A 19,529-nucleotide genomic window follows, 5' to 3' on the forward strand; every position below is an offset into this window, starting at 1 on the left:
CTTCTACCACCATCCAGAAAGGGTGACTTGCACAGTAGTGCTGAGCACTAACTGCTAACATTTCTCAACAGCCAAACAAAGCAAAGTCTAAATAAGTAGGATTTGAAATATTATGCCATTACTGGTGAAAAAAAAAATAAAAAAGAAGTTTCTAATCCATTAAAAACAAACATTAGCACCATAGAGGGTAAACAGACTTGAGTTTGTATGTCAGAGTTTGCAATGAAAATATTGATGAAAAGAGGTGGAAAGACACGGTGTGTTTATTTTTTAAAAAAACAAGATATTATTTTTAAAAAGTGTAAGCTGTACTAGAATTGGAGTAACTTAATGGCTAGGGCTATCTTCTTTGGCCTTCGTAGTCTCATTCAGTGAACTTTTAGTTTTTAGCTGGATTTTCTTAAGGTGATGTCTAATGGCAGAACAACTAAATTGCCACATTATAGACTATACTGAAACTGTTGCTTTGACTTTATTTCCCCCTCATTTCTTTCTCTTTTTACTGAGCGTATACACCCCCAATAGATCTGGTTCAGTGAACACATTTTGGAAAGAAGTACATGGAGTAATGACTATTTCCTTCTCCATTTTGGCTCTCAGTCATAGTAGTGCCTGAAATCTGCTTTATAGAAGAGCCATGACTAAACTTCCCAGTCCTAGGGCTATATCACAAAATACTATCATGCCTTACAGTGTCGCCCACTAAATCCTTTACTCTTTCATAACCCTGAGGTGCAGCTACTCTCTCCTTACTGCAGACTAGAAGAGCATCCTGTGCTTCTCTCTTCCCCACCTGCATCATTCCTACTTCACCAGCTTTTCTTATCCTGCATCTCCAGAATTCAAACTGGACCCCACACTGTGGCACCATAAAGAATCAAATCCAGCATTGCTCAGCAGGAGCTCATCTTTCACCAGCACTTCTCTTCTGCCAGTCCTTGCTTCTAGACACAGCTGGTCCATGTGGTCTGAGCTACACCTGCCAAGAACCCCATCCTGTGAACTCCAAGCACAGTGCTGCAATTAACATATTTGTGCAGGTGTGGTCTTCTTCCTCATCAGCTGTGCTGGAATGCCTCCTCTCTTGTTCTTTATTGGGCACCCCACTACCACCATTTCCCAGGCAATTAAATGAAATAAAAGAATAAGGAAAAGCTGGCTTCTGTGATAGCTGGTGAGTTCAAAGCCTAAAATTTGTGAGCCCTGCTATAGAAAGTCCAGATAATTCCAGAATTTGCTTACTTCTGAGGGCATCAGGATCTAGGCCTGAACCTCTGTAGTGTCCCCTGCAACTGTTGTAGCCCCTGTTACTAGGAAAAGGGTGGTGAGAACCAGGTGATGGAGATGAGCAGGTTATTGGCAGTCTCTGCCTGCCAGGGCTCATCTTGCACCATGCTACCAAGACAGTGAGAGTTGGAAAGTACTATGAAGTGTGGCTTACCTTTGTGGAATTATCTGTAAGGGAGCAGCATTCTTCAGCTTCTTTGGAAGGACATTATGCAGTTATGTAAAATGACCACAAAAAAGGACAGTTTTATGCCCCATCAAAGTCCATATATGTATCCTTTGTGCAAGATTTAGCAAGTCATATCAATATGGGAAGTTGAAATAATTTGTGGTGTCTTTTTTTCTGCAAATGACAGCAAAACCAAGGCTCTCTCAGAGTGATTTAATTCTGAGAACTATTTATTTAAAGATTAAATTAAATAATTTTAGGAAAGATAAACAATATTTTCATCTCTATGAGATGCTAACACTTGCTTTAATGTGAAAGCTCCACTTATTACTGACAGATGCTCTATAATAAATAAAAGTTAGAAAGAAGATTTGGTAACGCTTTATCATCCACATTGGATAGCTTTTGCCGTGACCAGCCATTCATATGGATTCAGTAAGATTTAAGAAAATAAAATGTGGCAAGTTTTTATATTATATCATTGCAGAGATTGAGTTCAAAAGCATTTCTAATTAACACTTTTCTTAGTTAACAAACTGTGTTAGCACTAATTCCCATCAGTCAAATTCCTTAACTCACATTAAGATTAGTCAAAATGAAAAAGTAGGCCTTTTTCCATCTCTCCATCTCATTACTTCAGACAAAGCAAAACATTTACTGTGGCAGGGCTGCAAGATGTGGAGGGCCATTAATGGAAAAGGTACAGTGCATAACTAAAATCTGGCCATGCTCCAGTTGCATTGACTTGTTTGTGCCAGTGCTTTCAGATCATGCATCCTTAATGCTTACTTTGGAATCCAGTGATTTTTAAGAGAGGTAGTAGTCAGCATTTGAAAATAGTGTGGAGAGATTTGAGATAAACAGTTGAGCTCAGCAGTCTGGCCCAATGTACCAGCTGTGGTGTCTAAACTCTAATTCTCAACTGCACACTTAGGCTTGGAGTATGTAAATGTTGTAATGTCATTGTGTTAGTCATTGGGTATGTCAAATTAGGACTGTGAGCGAAATGAAAGAAAGCAGACTTCTCAGTTTTCTTTAAAATATAAGTTACATGCCAATAGAAGGCTTTTTTTTGGCGAAAACATATTTTTTCACTTGCCTTGAATTATCTTTGCTTTTCTTCATCATCCCACAAAATTCTCTGATGACTAAACAATAATGATTTAAAGAAAACACTGACAAATTAGTTATTTTTACTGCAAACTCTCACCAGTAAACCTTGAGTGTCATTACTACCAGTGTGGATCAATGAGCTGCAACATGTCTGGTTTCCATTTACACAAACAGCTAACATTTGCAAGATTTAATTGGTCTTTTAAATTTTTTTTATATTTTGTAACAGCAAATATTGTCTTCTAGAACAGAAGGTTAATTAACTGAAATAGAAAGTCTTCTAGTGTAATGTTGTTTAGACAACACTACAAAGACAGAGCTTTGCCACCAAAAAGTGTGAGAGTTTGGATGGAATAAAAGACTGCACTGAAAATGAATCACTCCTAGAATGGTTTTCATTTCAGAAGTGATGGAATCATATTTTGGAGATCATAACAGCTTTTGCACAAAAGGTTCAATCAGCACTTTATGTTCCTTTCTGGAGCTCAGTACTTGAGATTCCAAGCTGGAGCAAATATATCTCTGTTGGTTGTTTTGGGCCAGTAAGTTAGCCGTGGGAAAAGCTGATCAGTTCTGAAGTAAAGAAATTATTGACTACTAAAGCTCAACATTTACCTCATTCAGACCTTGCCATCAGAGTTCAAGTAATTCTAGATGCTTTGAACAAGAGGCTGAAGCCCAGATCTGTAGGCACTGAGCTCCCCAGACACCTTGACTGACCTGAGCTTTTCTAGCTGCCTTGCTCATCTTTGCCCACACGCCCTGGATCACCGGAGGTATCCTTGCCTCTGATCAGAGTGCTGACTGATAGGGAAAGAAGAGGGCAGACTGAGGTGGATCACCCTTCTTTTCTGCCAGAATGAGTGGATTAGCAACATGCTAATAAGTATGATTGGCAGCACTTCTCATCCAGTGGTTCTAATGGATTTCAAGGAAATGTTAGACAGTTGATTCACTACATGTACTAGGATCCTGTTCAAATCAGAGATTTGGAGATCTTTCCTGCCAAGAACAGTGGAGTGCCCTGTAGAAAGCACTGTCCTTTTTGCTTTTCAGAACGTGGCAAAATGATGGAAGGCTTCACAGTGCCATAAACCAATTTTTTTCCCCAAGTGTTCATGATAAAAGTCTATTGATGATGCAGCTTGGCCTTTGGGAGGCATTCCTCAAGGCTTCGTTTATTCCATCATTCATATTTGATCAACTAGCCAGGAACAGAGTGATCTTCTGAAAGAATGAGTACATTCCTGATCCCGATTTTACCAATAGAAGTAATGCGAAAATGGAGAAAACAAAGGAGTGACAGAGCTCAGAACCCTGGGAGCCACTGCATCACTGCTCCAACACACAAACAAAGCAGTCTGTACAGCTCAAAGTGTGGTGAAGGGTGAGAATGCACTAAAGGCAGGCATTTGAGGCTGGAAGAAAATAACTCCAATTCTCTTAATGCAGATACGCTACAAGTGAGGCATGGCAATATTACCATTTGAGATTGTGCTATGTGTTCAATGTCTTTTTAAGCTGAGATGTCTTGACCTGCCTTAACCCATTCACTTGCCCATCCTCCCATACCGGTATCTAAACCTTCACTTATGCATTTGGAATTAAAAAAAATTGTTGAAAGGAAGAAACATTATGCACACACTTGAATCCATTATTTTCCTCAAGACAGTGGGGAAATAGAATATTTTAATCGCATTTAAAAAGGCTCCTGACCTAGATGGGAGGCCCTGGAACTCACTTGCATCAGACTTTTAAAAAGACCAGCTTATCAGCCTGATAAAGATCAAACTTGGAATATTTTGTCCAGCTGCTTTCTGAGTTATGTATGAGAATCTGAGGTGGTGTTTTTTGAGTGTTTTTTTCTAAGTGCATAAGACACTTTTGTACAGTAGTACGTCTAAAACATAAATTTAAGAAAGAAAGAACAAGACAAAGCAAAGCTAGTTGTAATGTTAAATATCCGTATTTTCAGTGTGGTTCAGTATGCATTTGTAAAGCTGGAGCTGCAAAAATCAGGTAAGATTCTTGATAGCAGTGGAAGAGCAAGACTGTTCTCTAAGTTAACAGATGCTCAGTACTTTGTATCTATGAAAAGTACAAGCATAGGAAAGCAAACATCAGTAGGGATTCCATCCTTCAGGAACATGTATATGTGTTACAGAGTTAACCTCTGCACTTCACCTGGAGCAGAGACAGTGGGGTGTGTGTACATGCTGAATCATGAAACTATAGTGTTTCCTCTCTTACTATTTGGTTGTTTCAAATTTACACTCATGACCTAGACCTCTGGAAAATACTCCAAATTATGAAAATATTTTGACAAATCTGGTGAAAGGTAGACTTGTTACCTGAGATAGAGCTTATGGTAGAAACCTGGATTATTGGCTAGATGGCAGCAGAGTTTATTTATATTTTGATGTACATGTACACTGTGTATCATACCACTTTGAAATTCAACTTACTGTACTAGTGGAACAGTTTCTAATATCATAGATCTACTCGTCCCTGTGGTAATACTACTGTATTCTGTTACACTGAGCAAAAACCAATTTTCACAAGCACAGTTCACTGTTTGTCTCCATACTTCCTTCATATTCATAGAATGCAGAACCAAGCACTTGCCCCTTTTCGATAGTAGATTTCTAATTAACATTATACAAATCAGCCAGATGCCTACTGCTCCAGAGCAGTGAAAGCTGTTTTCTCTCAGCTTCTCGTTGGACTCCCAGTTTATGTGTTTCCAGGGGTCCCTCTGCTTGGTTTGTACAATAGAGGATTTGGGCAGGATACGGGCTTTGGTTTGCTAATGTAGTCATGTGGGCTATGATAATTAATCCTCTTCATGGTGGGGACAGGAGAAGCTGTGTGAGTGCCAGGACTTTTGTGTCCACTCAGGGAATGTCATTCAAGATGCTGGTTTCACTCCTCCAGCAGAAGAAGGATCCTGTTGGTGTTGGAGTCTCTGTGTCTCCACTGAGTCTCCATAGGCAGGGTGGCTGCAGCTGGGGAGATCTGAAGTTTAGACAACACAGCATGTAGAGAGAGCTCTGGCAGTCAATCCTTGTGATTCCCAAGAATGCTAAGAAAACCAGTGGTTTGCAGACCACATAAAATACACTATGGCAGAATCCCTGGAGACTGAACTTGTACAAGCCCTGTGGTGCAGTACCAGTCACCAGCCCACCAGATGCTGGCAGGGCAGGGGAAGCACAGACCAGCGTGGCCCAAATATCTTTCAACATGCTGATGCCACCATTAAGTCCACTAGGATGATTTAAGTCTGGTTTCCTAAACAGGTGTTGATGCAGCTTGATGACGTTAAGCAACCCCTGTGTCTTTCAGAGAAGGAAACTGCCCTGCAAGGGAGCTTTTCACAGTGTCCTTGGCCTCACTCTGTAGCTAACTGGGACCGGTTTCCAGGGCCTCAGGGAATGGACACACTGAGATTCAGGCTTGGATCTGAAAAACCTAAGGCCCGGAGGAACTGTTTTACATCCTCCACCTCCTCTTTGATCCACTGTTCACAGCATCCTGTGGAGTCCTCTGCTGCAGCTGAAGCTGGTGCCCCTCTGCAGCAGCAACTGCCTTCAGCCCTGCTGCTCTGCCCTTGCCTACCACCTGTTGGGGGACACGCTCTCCCAGGCAGCCTCAAGCCCGAGGAGATTAGACCCATGCATATCTGAAATGACAGCGGGGTGCGAAATTTTAAAATGGCTTGTTCTCCTTAGTGCTGCTCCCCCACAGAACCCTGTCCCCCCGAGCAGCTGCCCCCTCCCACCCCCAAAGCCCCTTGGAGCAGCTGCTGTCCGTCTGGCTGCCTTGGCCTCCTTGTCAGCTGTTTGATGTCACCCATCAATCTTCCATCTTTCCTGCAAATCTCTGATGATCAAGTTTCACGTATCCAGGACTCTGGCCGTAAAGCCCCTTTCACTGGTATAATTAGTAATTAGAGGAATAATGTTAGCAAACTCCTCTTGGCATAAACAGACACTCAATCCCCATCTGTCAGGTCAGGAAATTCACATTAGGGTGAAGGCCCAATACAGATTTTTCTATCTGAGGTGAGTGACCGCACACGCTCTGCACTACTTAATTAAGCTGGCCACATGACATCAAGTGGGAGCTATTTATAAGTGACCACATCAATTATAAACAATTTTCAGTGTTTTGAAAGTCATCGCGTCTTTCCTGCTACGAATCCCCACGGGCTTTGAAAGGAATGGTCTCTCTCAGCAATGCTCTGTAACACTCTGTAAGGAGCCAGGGGGTCTTTGATGACTGGTGTTCAAGTCCATGGTTTTTTTGGAGCTGCACTGCTGAGGTGACACCATTCAGTGGAGTTATCCTGTCATTCAAGTGTGGCAGGTAAGGAAAATTGAGGACCAGATCTCTTCACTGTAGACCTCTTCGCTGCAGCTAACAAACTCCTGATATTCTGCAGTGGGTAAAACTCAAGACAGGCTGGTTCAGACTTGAAACAAGGCAGCATGTATTTAATGTGGAACAGGCAAAATGGAATGTTTTATTATCCTGTAATAGACACTATAACTCAAAGATCAGATAATTTAAGGAAGCCCTATGCCTTATGTTATGCAGGAGCATATGATCACAATGGCTTCTTGTGGCCTTGTCATCTGTATTGTTTGGCTCCTCATAAGAACTACTGTTTTCCCTGGCTGAAGGGAAGGTTCATATATGACTGAGGATCGAGCTTCTGGTCCTTCCACAATTATATGAGGGAAAGCCAGAAGTTGTACAGCTGGGCAAAGGCTCAGCAGCGGTTAAGATCAGAAATCCTTTTCTGGTCTTTTTGTTTCATTTATAGGTGTTGGTGCAACCAATACAAAGATGAACAAGCCAAGTCTGTGGCTGTGTTCCATGCCTGTAGTTGGGCAGGCTGTAAATACAAAACCACAGCCCCACAACCAAAGCAATTCTTATGTGCCCTTAGGTTTGTGTTGTTCTGTAACCCAGTTCTGCCTGGTCTCTCCAGGTTTTAAGGTTTCTGAGCTAAACAAGACATAACAGCACAGAAGCTTGAGTCACACTCAGATGAGGACCCATTGCTAAATGGAAATGGGAAAATACGATCTGATTTTTCAAGCAGTATTTAACTTTAAATTACCAAGGCCACTCCTTAGCTTAAAGGGACCTACCTCTAGGAGCTTGAGAGGGACAGGGTGAACCACAGCTGCTGGAGTAGGAAAGGAGGATTTTCTAAAGAAAGAGAGGACCTTTGAAAGTTATATGTTTCCTGTCATAGTAATTTTCTTTGCAGGATGTGTGCTGAAGGATGCAGACAATTTTTTTTTGTTGGAACAATTTTCAAGTATTTTGAACACTGTGTTTCAGTGCACTAAAAATCAAGCTGGAGACTGAGTTCACTGTTAGATACAACATAGAAATTAATACAGCGTGACAGGATAAACTGTACAAAAAACAGGGTTAAATTCATACAGTAGCATAACCTCATATTTTTGCCCTGATACATACCTCAAAATGCTGTGCTTATTTTAAACAACTTAAAAGTCTTTGCCCTTAACAGTTCAATAGTACTGTGTTAAAATATTTTTCTGAATTATGTTTCTAGGCCTCAAAGAGGAAAGGTGAGCTTAAGGAAAAATAAACCAGTTATGTAGGATCACACTGACATCCTTAACAACTGATAACTTAAGGTCACTTCTGAAGTCCCTGTCACTTGAGCTAACTGAAACAACTGGTAATAGCAGAGGTTTGCTATGTGATGGTGAAGGAGCATGAAAAAGAGATGAGGTCATACAATTTGTACTAACCCAAACTATCGGGTTTTGGAGAGAATGTGTGGCAGGAGAGGAGTGGTGAGATGCAGACTTTGTTCCCATGGGGACTGTGATCACAGTGGATCCCCTCTGCCAGCTCCAAACAAGCTGTGATCCTTGTGTTACATCTCTCTTCCCTGAACTTTGCTGCAGTTCTTCCTTTTTCCTGTTCATAGGCATGTATTGAAGTTCAATCCCTTCTCCCCCGTGCCTGCCCCAGGTTTGTGGTTCAGCTTGTCTCTGACTCCCTTCTCTGATTTGTGTCTCTAGCATTGACTAGTTCACTGATCAGTGTTTCTCTTCAACGCTGAGTTTACAGTAATTTCTCCCTACCTGTGTTTCTCACTATCTCTGTTGCTCTGTCCCACTCCAGCTTCTCAGAATCTTCAATCCCCCTTGGTATTCACTGTTTTTTCTGTCTTCTGTATGCTCTGCTCCCTCTCCAGCCTCAGGCTCTATGTAGACCAACTTTTTTACCTTGCACACAACTCTTACTAGGATTAATTTCTCTCCTGCCACACCTTTTCATCTGACAGGTTTCCAAATAGCTTGTGACTCCATCCTTCTCCCCCTGAAAGGCTGAGTCTTTCCTTTTCAGATGCCTCCTCCTCTGTTCTTCTGAATGTGGCCTTCCCTTTACTCAGATTCCTGTCCTGAGCATTCCAGTCAATTTCCTGCTCAGTATCAATTGGTTTTTATTCCTTCCCTTTTCCCTCTCCCCTCCACATCTGCTTCCATTCAGTAGGTCTTCTCCACCATTTTCTCTGATTGCCAGTAGCAGATTGTCACAATCCTGGGGGGAGTCTGTCCTACCACTATCAACTACAGGAGCAGTAACTATAAGAAGCAACCTACTTGACTTCTTATGCATGCAGAGAATGCACAAAATCCTCAGTGGCTTCACATGCACAGCTCTGACCCGCGCATATCAAAATGTGACCTTTGAACTTGGCCAAGCTTTGATAGTTTTCACAGTGAGAAAATGAGGAACAGTCCTGACTCAAAAGCTGTCCTTTCTGATAGGACTACATTTTCCTTTGAACATTAATGCTACTACTACTTAAAAAAAAAAAAAAAATCTCAGAATATGATCAATATGAGAAAAAAAGTCTATAAATTATTAGTTTTTTTAAAACTTCATTTTTCTAAACAAGTGTATTACCATGAATATGACCATGACCGGGCAGGGAAGGCTATGAACAGAGGAAGAGGAGAAGGAAAAGTGAGGAGAGACCTGAAAAGGAAAAAAAAATCTATCCCAAATGTGTCTATGTCTTCATTTCTTTAGCAGCAGTTTCAGTAAGTCTTTAACAGCATATGGTTATTATGGTCCTCTTTTTACTCCTCTGCCTGTGTTGTCTCCTACTTCATTCAATCCTTTCTCTAACTCCCTGTCCCCAACATTTTTATTCTTCAGTTCTGTACCTGTTTCGTCTCCTGCTGTATCTCCTTATGCTCACTTTGCATCTCGTTTTGTTTTTCTTTCTTACTCTGCCTTTTAATTATCTCCTAAATCTCTTATATTGGCTCCTCTCTCATGTCATAATAATCTTTCCCCCCTCAGTCTACTTAATGGAATAATTCTGTCTATGAAAAAAATAGAAAAAGCCAAGAACAATAGCTATAAGGCCAGATGTCTGGACATCAGCATTCACTTGTGCTCTTACTTTTGGTCATACACAAAATGTGCCCAGCTGTTGCACTAAGCCCTTTAAACAATCAACAAATCCCTGCTCTGTCTGCCCGAATATATTAATGCATAGAACTCCATCTGGAATTGCTCGTCTTTTCTCAGGTCCTCTTAAACTACCTTGTACTTCTGGGTCTGATTGAAAAAAGATTTTATAGAGAATATTTTGAGAAAAAATTAGCAAATCTTGTCAGTTGGAAATCTCTTCAACGGACACTATGTTTTCCACTGTGAAAGCAGTGTGTGTTTCCCCTTCATCGTTCTCTGTCCTCTGTTTGTCCTTCAGTTGCTTCATCTCCATTCCTCCACACATCAATGCTGTGCTGCAAATTGGCTGGAGAATGTGTCTGGTTTGACTATGTTTGAAAGCCCCAGGCTGCTTAGTGATAACACCTGTCCAACCAGTTAGAGAGGGTACAGATCTAATAGGGACTGTGAAGGGAGGCAGAGGCAGCTCTCTCCATTCAGCATGACACTGAGGGTTAATAGAAGGAAAATATTGATGTTTTATTGAATTACTCCTATAGGTCAGATCATATAACATGCCCAAGATCTAAACAATGATCCTGTTCTGGAGGAATGTGTGGTTCAGACTGATGAGATAAACCGTTTGCTGGAATATCTCTCTGAGTTCACTAAATTGCTTCCCTTATTTAATTACAAATTAATTGAAAACACTCCTTGCCCAGTGGAACAATACTTAAATTCTGATTTGTTGATAGTATCCTAATCCTGCTTCATATTCTGTAGACTCTCCCACAATTATGTCATCAGTTTTGCACGTTTTTAGACTTGGGCAAAACCTTTTATGCAGGACTCATTAACATAAATAAAAGAAAAAGCTGTGGCACACAAAGCCTCATTAGCCCCAGCCAGGGTGATGCTGACATAAATAATAAAGTGGCACACTTGTGTCTAATGTAAATTTGGTAGCAGAGGCGCTAATCAGAGCTCAGAATGGAAAGATGTAGCTCTGTTAGCAGAACAAGGAGATGAGTATTCAGACAGGAAGCAAATTAAATCTTCCTTGCTAATGAAATCTTACAGGAAGAGGCTGAGTTAGTTGAATTTAAAGCATCTAAAGGGTCACATGCCCTCTGCCTGTTGCATTCCTAATCTTTAACCAGTACAAGATTATGCACCTTGCTGCACTTTTCAGTGCTTAGCACAATCTTTCTCTTGATGTCTGAAGGGAGGCAGAAACTACCTTGAAGCAGACAGCTCCACAGTGTGGTAGAAAAACCTGGCTGTCAAAGAGAAAAATCAGAGTTAACTTTCAGTGGACAGGAAGCAGCCTGCTAATTTTTCAGTCAAGTCACTGGCCTCTCTGTTTGGGATGATAATCTGCCTATTGTGAAATGCTTTGTAACAACAATAGAAATCTGAATACGGCATTGATAAGGTGCTTATCAAATTCTTACAAAACATCTGTCAGTCAGCATCACAAAGTATTCTTACTCAGTTAACCCAACACTATAAATTCAAACCTCTCTCCACTTTCCTTCACACAGACAAAAGCTCGTTCTTTGCCTTCTATTCTATAGCTGATGCTTTTCCTGAAACACTGATCATATAAACAATTTATACAGTGTACCAAAAATCTGGGGAATTTCGGACACCACAAAGAAGAAAAGATACGATATGATTCATATGATATGATATGATATGATATGATATGATATGATATGATATGATATGATATGATATGATATGATATGATATGATATGATATGATATGATATGATATGATATGATATGATATGATATGATATGATATGATATGATATGATATGATATGATATGAATTTTGGACACCACAAAGAAGAAAAGATATGATATGATTGATATGATATGATATGATATATGATATGATATGATGTGATGTGATGTGATATGGAGATTCTGAGTCTGCATTTTTCAGCCATCCCTAGCTTCAGTGAGGACAGGATCCTGGGAAGAGGGAATGTTTTATGTATATTGGCTCTACCTATTTTGGGTCAAAAAGAGAAAGTTAGAGCCTAATAGGCATGTAGTACAAATCCTAAGGCTGTGGGGGCACATTATCTCAGGAAGATGCTCCTTTAGAAGGCAAATAATACTTCCCACTCCTATTTCTATGGAATTTACTTCAAGTATCAGCCCCTCCCTGGTACATAACAGTGATCTGCTTGTGAAGTAATGAAAGCATGAATTGTAATGGCACAGTGGCACAAAAGTCACACCCTAATGCAGGTGGAAAGGCTGAGAGTTATTACCATCACATGAATGCCAAACAGCTACAGAAGACTTTTAGTTAGCTCACAGATGGGCATAGTTCAGAGGCTTCTCTGAATTATGCCCATCTGTGTTTTAGATCTGGAAGGATGAGACTGCATGTGCTGTTTTTCAAATACCTGGGTCTCTTATCATAGAGGAACCAGAAGGTCTGAAGCTCTGCATTTGGTTGGGCTATTTAGCAAGGGTCCTGGGAAAAAAAGATGGTAAATATAGTCTGGGATGCTGTATAAGCAAGCAGTTTCACTTTTAATCAGCTGGAGCTTATTTCAAGATGGCACTACCCATCCTAGATACAGCTGGGTGTTCTGGTAGTGGCTCCAGGACCCACCTGGACATCTGAATCTTCACGAGCAAAACAGGTACAGGGTTTCTGCTGGTTCCAGTCTTCCAGTGGGGTGGGGAGACCATCTTCCTCTCTAATGGGGGTGGGGGAGATGGATATGTCCAGTCCCTGTGTGATGGGCGCTCTCAGTTAGCTCTTTTATAATTCCCAATATGTAATGTCTCCATCCATTCCCAATATTGTATCATCAGTCAGAGAAATTTTAATAGTACCTTTTCCTGAGGGATACTGTTCAGTGCAAATATTCTCAATTCAGTTCTCCAAAATAACCCTGAAATAAAAATCACAATGTACCCAAGAAACAGGGATCATGAATCTGGGATTGCAAAATATGCCCAGGCTTTTTTGGGTAATCAAGTAACAGAAGTATGAATGTATTGATGGATATAGTGAACAAAAGGCTGTATCAATGAATATAGATAATGGACCCAAAATTTTCAAGTTACACAGTTTTTTGTGTTTGCAGTGTCCGTGGAGTTTTCAAGATAAGGAAAACCTAGCAGAGGTTCCAATGAGTACAGGGACAAATGACTGAGGACTTTCAAAGATCATCTGAGGACTTTTAAAGATCATCTAAAAGTACATACAAAGCCTAGGTACCTGTATCCCCATCTATGTTTTTCTAAAAGCCAATTTACAGCTTTTCTATCTTCACTTTTTCTAAGGCTAAAACAATCCCTGTTTTACTATTTTGACGTGATTGAAGTCAATTTAACAAAAACCAGGAAGATTAGTTTCTCTTTAAATACAATGGGAAGTGGGAATGGGAGAGAGCAAGAGACCCAAAAGTCGTGGACTGCTTAGGGCAGAGAGGAAAATGTTCACAAACTGCTGACAAGATTAATATGGAGTTGATGGGAAACGCTTTCACACCAGGGTGCCAACAAATAAACACAATTCAAAAATATCGTCCCTGCTGCACTGGGTAAGGGCGGATTCCCAGCAATAGAGAGGGAGGGAGAGTGGGAGGGGGAGATTTAGAGAAGGCGGGAGACCTGTTTGCTCTGTGAAGCTTCATGCCCAGAATTCCTCTGTTGGAATCTGATAGCAGCAGGCTAGCTGGGCCAAAGGGTTACTGCTTTCTGCATTAAAAAAAAAAAAAAAAAAAAAAAGGGAAAGAAAGCTTGGGCAGGGGAGGTTAAGGACTGTGTGTGAAAACCTGAAGATCAAGTCTGTGCACAGCTGCTGCGGGGCTGGGAGCTTCCACCTGCTGTGAGGGCTGAGCTGACTTCACGAGTGCTGCAGGATTTGCAGAACCTGAAGACGAACAAAAGGGTAGAGTCCTCTCCCTGCTTGGCACATAGTGGGAGTCTGTGCCTGGTTTAAGTAACACATATATATGTCTTGCTAGTGTGGGCTATCTTAAAAGGAAAAAAAACCCCACACTTGTGGGGAGGTAAGCTGGAAGAGCACGAGGAGAGGCACCTCCACAAGCTGAAAAATGTGCTGCGAGACTAACAGATTACAATCACTTTACTAAATTAAAAAAAAAAAAAAAAGCTGATTACTTTCCTTTTCCCTTTGACCTTTTCTGTCTTTGTTCTCTTCTTCCTCTGCCTTCTCTCATCTCCCTGCTGCCGTATTCTACTATTGAGGGAAATGCTGCCATTTCACTGCCAATCACCTGTTTAAAAATGCAATTTAGATAATATTTCAGTTAAGCTGGGTTGAAATTGCCAGGCTTGAAAATTGAACAGCGCTGGATTATGTGTCTATATATATCAGCAGAAGAGATTTAATGAAATTGTTCACTAATGAAATCTTAGATTTAAGACTTCACATCCCTTCAGGGAAATATGACATTAAGAGCCCTCTGCCTTTATGACAGCCAAGAACTTTAACTGAGATTTTACTCAGTAAAACTTTACAATGGATTTACAATAGTCTACAGTAGATTTTACTGTAAACAAATAATATAAAACATTGCTGAAGTCAATGTGAATGCCACCAGTTACTTAAAAAAGGAGTTTTTAACACCTGTGTTAATCTTCTTATGGTTGAAAGCACGGACATCTTAGTCCTATCCTGCTACTCTTCACTCTTGCAGTCCTAAAACCTTCCTCCCATGCTGTTTATTTTCCCCAACCCTTTCCACTCCTGCCATTTCCCCTGGGCAAATCTACTTCCCACCTTCTTCCAGCCTCCAGCCATTCAATGTCTAATGCAGGCTTTGCACCCAACAAACCACACAATGTTTTAGTGATGTGCAAAAATGGGACTATGAAAGGCAATAAGCAGAGTCCCTCTCCTTGCCTGCTTGAAAGGGAATGTTTAAATCTCAGATTCCATAGGAAAAAGGCACTGGAGGAACTCTGTCACACCACTCCACCTGCACCTCTGTAGGATGAGGAAGGACAGTTTTGCTTTTGGGGCTGGTCCAATTGGTCTTGTAACCTTTGGGTTCCCACAGGAGCATGACAGCCCTGTCTGTGTAGCAGCTAATGCCTTGCAGTTGACCTCCAGGGTCAAGGACATTGTGCTGATCTGATGACAGTAATAGTTCTGTTGACAGATGCATTTCAGCAGCTGTACTGCCACTTGGTGGGACTTCAAGTTAACTCTTCCTGTGCCACCTGACACCGATGGCTCAATTGTAACTTGCATGAGACAGATCATCTACAGCCCCTTTGCCCTCCACGCAGTATAAACCCCTCCAAAATAAATTGCCTCATCACTTTAAGGAAGAAATATGCAGATTCTAAATACCAAGCTCTCCCTACAGCCTCTCCTTCTCCTTGACTTAGTCTGTCCAGCTTTATGCCTCTTCCCTCTTCTCTCTGCTTCCTCTCAAATCCCTGCTTGATTGTTAAAATGCTTATTTAGACCTTGTGATCTTTTTATGGTTCTGCTCCCTGCCATTGAGACCAAAGTTTTCCCCTGATGAGAAGCTTAACTCAGCTGCTGCACTGAGGATCCTGGATGACTGTTTTTGATGAATCTCCTTCTTGCTCTGTCTCCAGTCTCTCTAATTTCTTTCTCTGAATTTTTTATCTTTCTACCTCTTTCTCCTTCATTGATGCCCAGTCCTTATTTTGAATGACATCCCTGGTTGCACTGGTGATGTTTTGGACTTAGATTTCTTTTCTCTTTCATCCTCTTCAATGCTGGTCCAAATTCTTACGCACCCACTCATATGTTCTTACAGCAGATTTTCTGTGACACCCTGCCTTCTGATAGGCCTCTAAGTTTCTTCCTCTTTATTTCGTTTCATCCTCACTTCTCTCTCAGCCTTTTTAGAATCTTGATGGGATCTGCTTCCCTAACAACATCTCTAGTATCTGTGCTTATACTTCCTCAGCTTCATCTATCTTTGATATGTTTTTTGCCTTGTTTTCCTGTTGACTTCTTTATTGCCCCAAATAAGTATGTTTTCAGCCCTGTTATCTGAGTTTCCCTTAGGACTTGTGTAGGTGACTTAGGAAAGGAAAGCTATTCCCAGATTTCCTCAGCCATGAAGCTGCAGCAGCAGCTGTTATACCTGCAGTGACTTAGCTGAGAAGCACCACAAACATTGCAGAATGCTGCATGGAGGCCAGATCAGGCCCAGCTCCATCATCCCTCAGCTTCTTGGGATATTCCTGAAGTTTCATGACAGCTACACTTGAGCCCAGACCTAATTACCCCATGTACAACTGGTTCATTCATGTGAACAGCAAGATGAGAGAGCCTCCCAAAACGGCTGCAGTCTTTGGATCTACAAGTCTGACAGTCCCAAACTGAAATCCCATAAGATGGGAGCATGTCCTTTGTGTTTCAGGACTGGCCTATAAAAATAGAAATAGATGGTTATCCTGCATCTGGAAAATAACAGTCTGGTGCTTTCTGGCTTCTTACTCCAAGATCTTTCTTTCCTTTCCCCTCCCTCTACCATATTTTAAAGACTAAATATTCTGACACAATTGAAAGCTCCTTCTTGGGTAATAAAAGTGGCTTTGGAATCCATTTCTATAAAGGTGAAAAAATACACATCTGAGGAAAGAGAAAGAAATGTAAAATGTGTAAGATTTTAAAGAACTTTTGCAATACACACAGAATTAGAAAGGTCAATTTTTTTTTTTTTCTTCTGCTTTTGACATCATGGTACCATTTTAGATACACATTTTAATTTTTACTTGTTTCCATTACTGGACTGTTTTTTTCTTATGCTTAATTTTCCACTGACTTTACTGAACTTCTTTGACCACTTGGGAGCTTTTATGGAGCGAACTGGCACATCTTTGTCCATATCCTAGCAAATATAAATTGGTCACGTGCCTAAAATCACCAACACAGCTTCCTTTGGCACACACTACTCTTCCTGTCCTAATCATAAGAACAATCTACAACTTAATTTCCCAGTGAGACTGCAACATTGCTTAACACCCATTTTGGTAGAGTATTTGTGAAGGGTTTGAACTACCAGAATGATATGGATCAGTACAAGCACCCTCCTGCTGCCTCTCAACTTTATTAGATTAAGGAAAATTGATCTATCTCCAAAGTTACTGCCTAGGCTTACTATTGCATATGGCTTTTTCCTGCTCTGGATTTAAAGAAATAGTGCACGTCTCTCCATTGTCATCTCTTAGCCACAGTAATTTTGTCAAGTTTGGAAAAAGAAATAGTCGAAAAGAAATGAGAAATTTTGAGAGGCTTGTATTTCTGTGTTTCAAATATATTGGATACATATTTTTTAGTGGACAGCAGTGAAGTGGTAATTTCCTTCTAAATGTGATATTATATAATTCTGCTAATAACCATGATGCTTGTACATCCCTTGTTATCATGACTGTAGTAAGTGATAAAAACATTATGTTCTCCCTTTCCTATGGGGAAATGTTAAGTTTGACTTGATTTTCTAAATGAGTGTACCACAAAAAGTATTATTACTTAAAAATAGCAACAAAAACACTCCCCCCCCGCCAATAAACAACAAAACCCAAGCCATTCCAAATATATAGGTATTGCATTTGTTTCTAAAAGTGGCAAGACTGAACATTCACTTACTTTTCACCAGACAGAAAAATTCTGCAGCCTGACCCAGGTCCTGGCCAGGCTCCTGCTTCCCGTGGTCAGAAGCCTCCCTCTATCGACCAATAATCTCACTGTTCAGGAGGAAGGAGCTTTGACCAGAAGCAGGAACAGGACCTGATCTGCCAGCTATCTGGGACCTCTTGCAAATGGTCTTAAAATCTGCCAACACAATAAAAAAGTAATAATTTTATCTGCACAGTTTTGAATAGTCTCTACACTGACTTCTTTTGTTGATTAAATGTATGCTTATACTGTTGGATAAGTTGGTCCAGCGGGACTAGGAAAATTACTTTTTTCTGCTGATACAGAATAAATTCTCTTTCTGCTGTTGTGTCTCTGTCCCTAATGATAGTAAAAAAAGGAAAAACTTTGGCCTACATGTTTCTTACCTGAAGGGCCTTCAAACAAGAGCTGTGGAGAACTGAACCAAGAACTGGGTCCAGCATTCAGGGGTAACTGCAACACCTTGCCTGTATTAACACAGTTATCATTTGAAGCCACTCAGAAAAACTAGAAAAATTTTGCTGAACCTGTTCTTCCATACTTCTTTGGGACAAGCACTCATAATGCATTGTTATGTATATAAAGTCATTTTCCTGGCTCCAGGAAAATATTTTTTTTTTAAAAATCCATTAGAGTCAATAAATATGTGCTCTTGTTTTTGGTTGTTTATTGAAATGAGATTATCATGAGAAAATACAAATTTGCAGAATTGTACTTACTAACAAATCCCAGTGTACCAGACAACAGAGAACCATACTCAGGCAGGCAAGTAAGCAGGACCCTTTCTAAAATGTCCCTTGCCCTGAGTCATGGTGATGATGGAGCAGATCCTCACACTGTGTAAACCAACATGGTGCCCTTAAGGGCAGTGGAGTGCTGGTGAAGTTCCACTGGATGCCTAAATTATCTGAGAGAAACTGGCACGGTTCTGGGCTTTGTCACGTGTACTGACTTGCTGATTTATTATTAAAGTTTAGGGGTGCACAGGAGAACTGGACAATGTACACTGGGCTGCTCTTTTGAGTTTCTTAGGAAGGCTGCAATGTGCACCCAGAGATTTTAACAGGGCTGCTCAGAAGGTACAACTGGGAGCATGAATTAAGAAAATGGAGAGAGTGAGAAGGCTCAGGGAAAGAGGAGAGTTTAAACATATTTTTAGACTTGCAAGACTACAGCTGTGGGAATAATTTAAAAAGCACATTTTTTGGATAATTTATTTTTGAAACTCTGCAAAATTTGTCAAATCATTTATTTGATGAGCATTATTTGACCAGCTGTACAGAGAGCCACACTGGAGTGCTGTAATGAGTGCTTTGGAATGCGACCAGCGTTAATGTGCCTGTGATAGTTGGATAATTCTTTTACCCTGCTCATTTCTGTGGTTTGCCTGTAACTATGGCCCCACTTGATTGCTGTTACGATGTGAGCTTTGAATTCTCTCTCTCCTTTGGCCTTTTCCTTTTGGCAGTTCCTGCCGAGCTGAGCCCTGATTAGAACCACAGCAGGTCATTTGATCTTCAGATGGCTATAAAAGGTCTGTGCAAGTGACCATCTCGCTCCTGTCCCAAATGGATGATCACGCATAGCACACATTGCCGCACTCCTGGCAGGACTTCAGCAAAACTGGCGAGTTTTCCCTTCCCGAGCTAAAGCATAACCCAAGGTACAAGGAGCAATTCCATTAAATGTCCCTTTAAACTGTCAAATTTAGCAGGAACTTTAAAACAGATCAAACTTTAAAGTGATGAGGGAGAAGTACTGTTCCCCTGCTTGAAACTGCAGCTGGGTTTGTTACCATCAGGTGTGATATGAAGTCAGCATGTTCCTTGATGA

The sequence above is a fragment of the Pyrgilauda ruficollis genome, unplaced genomic scaffold (assembly GCF_017590135.1).
Source record: "Pyrgilauda ruficollis isolate IOZ18807 unplaced genomic scaffold, ASM1759013v1 scaffold17, whole genome shotgun sequence".
In the NCBI taxonomy this organism is placed as follows: domain Eukaryota; kingdom Metazoa; phylum Chordata; class Aves; order Passeriformes; family Passeridae; genus Pyrgilauda; species Pyrgilauda ruficollis.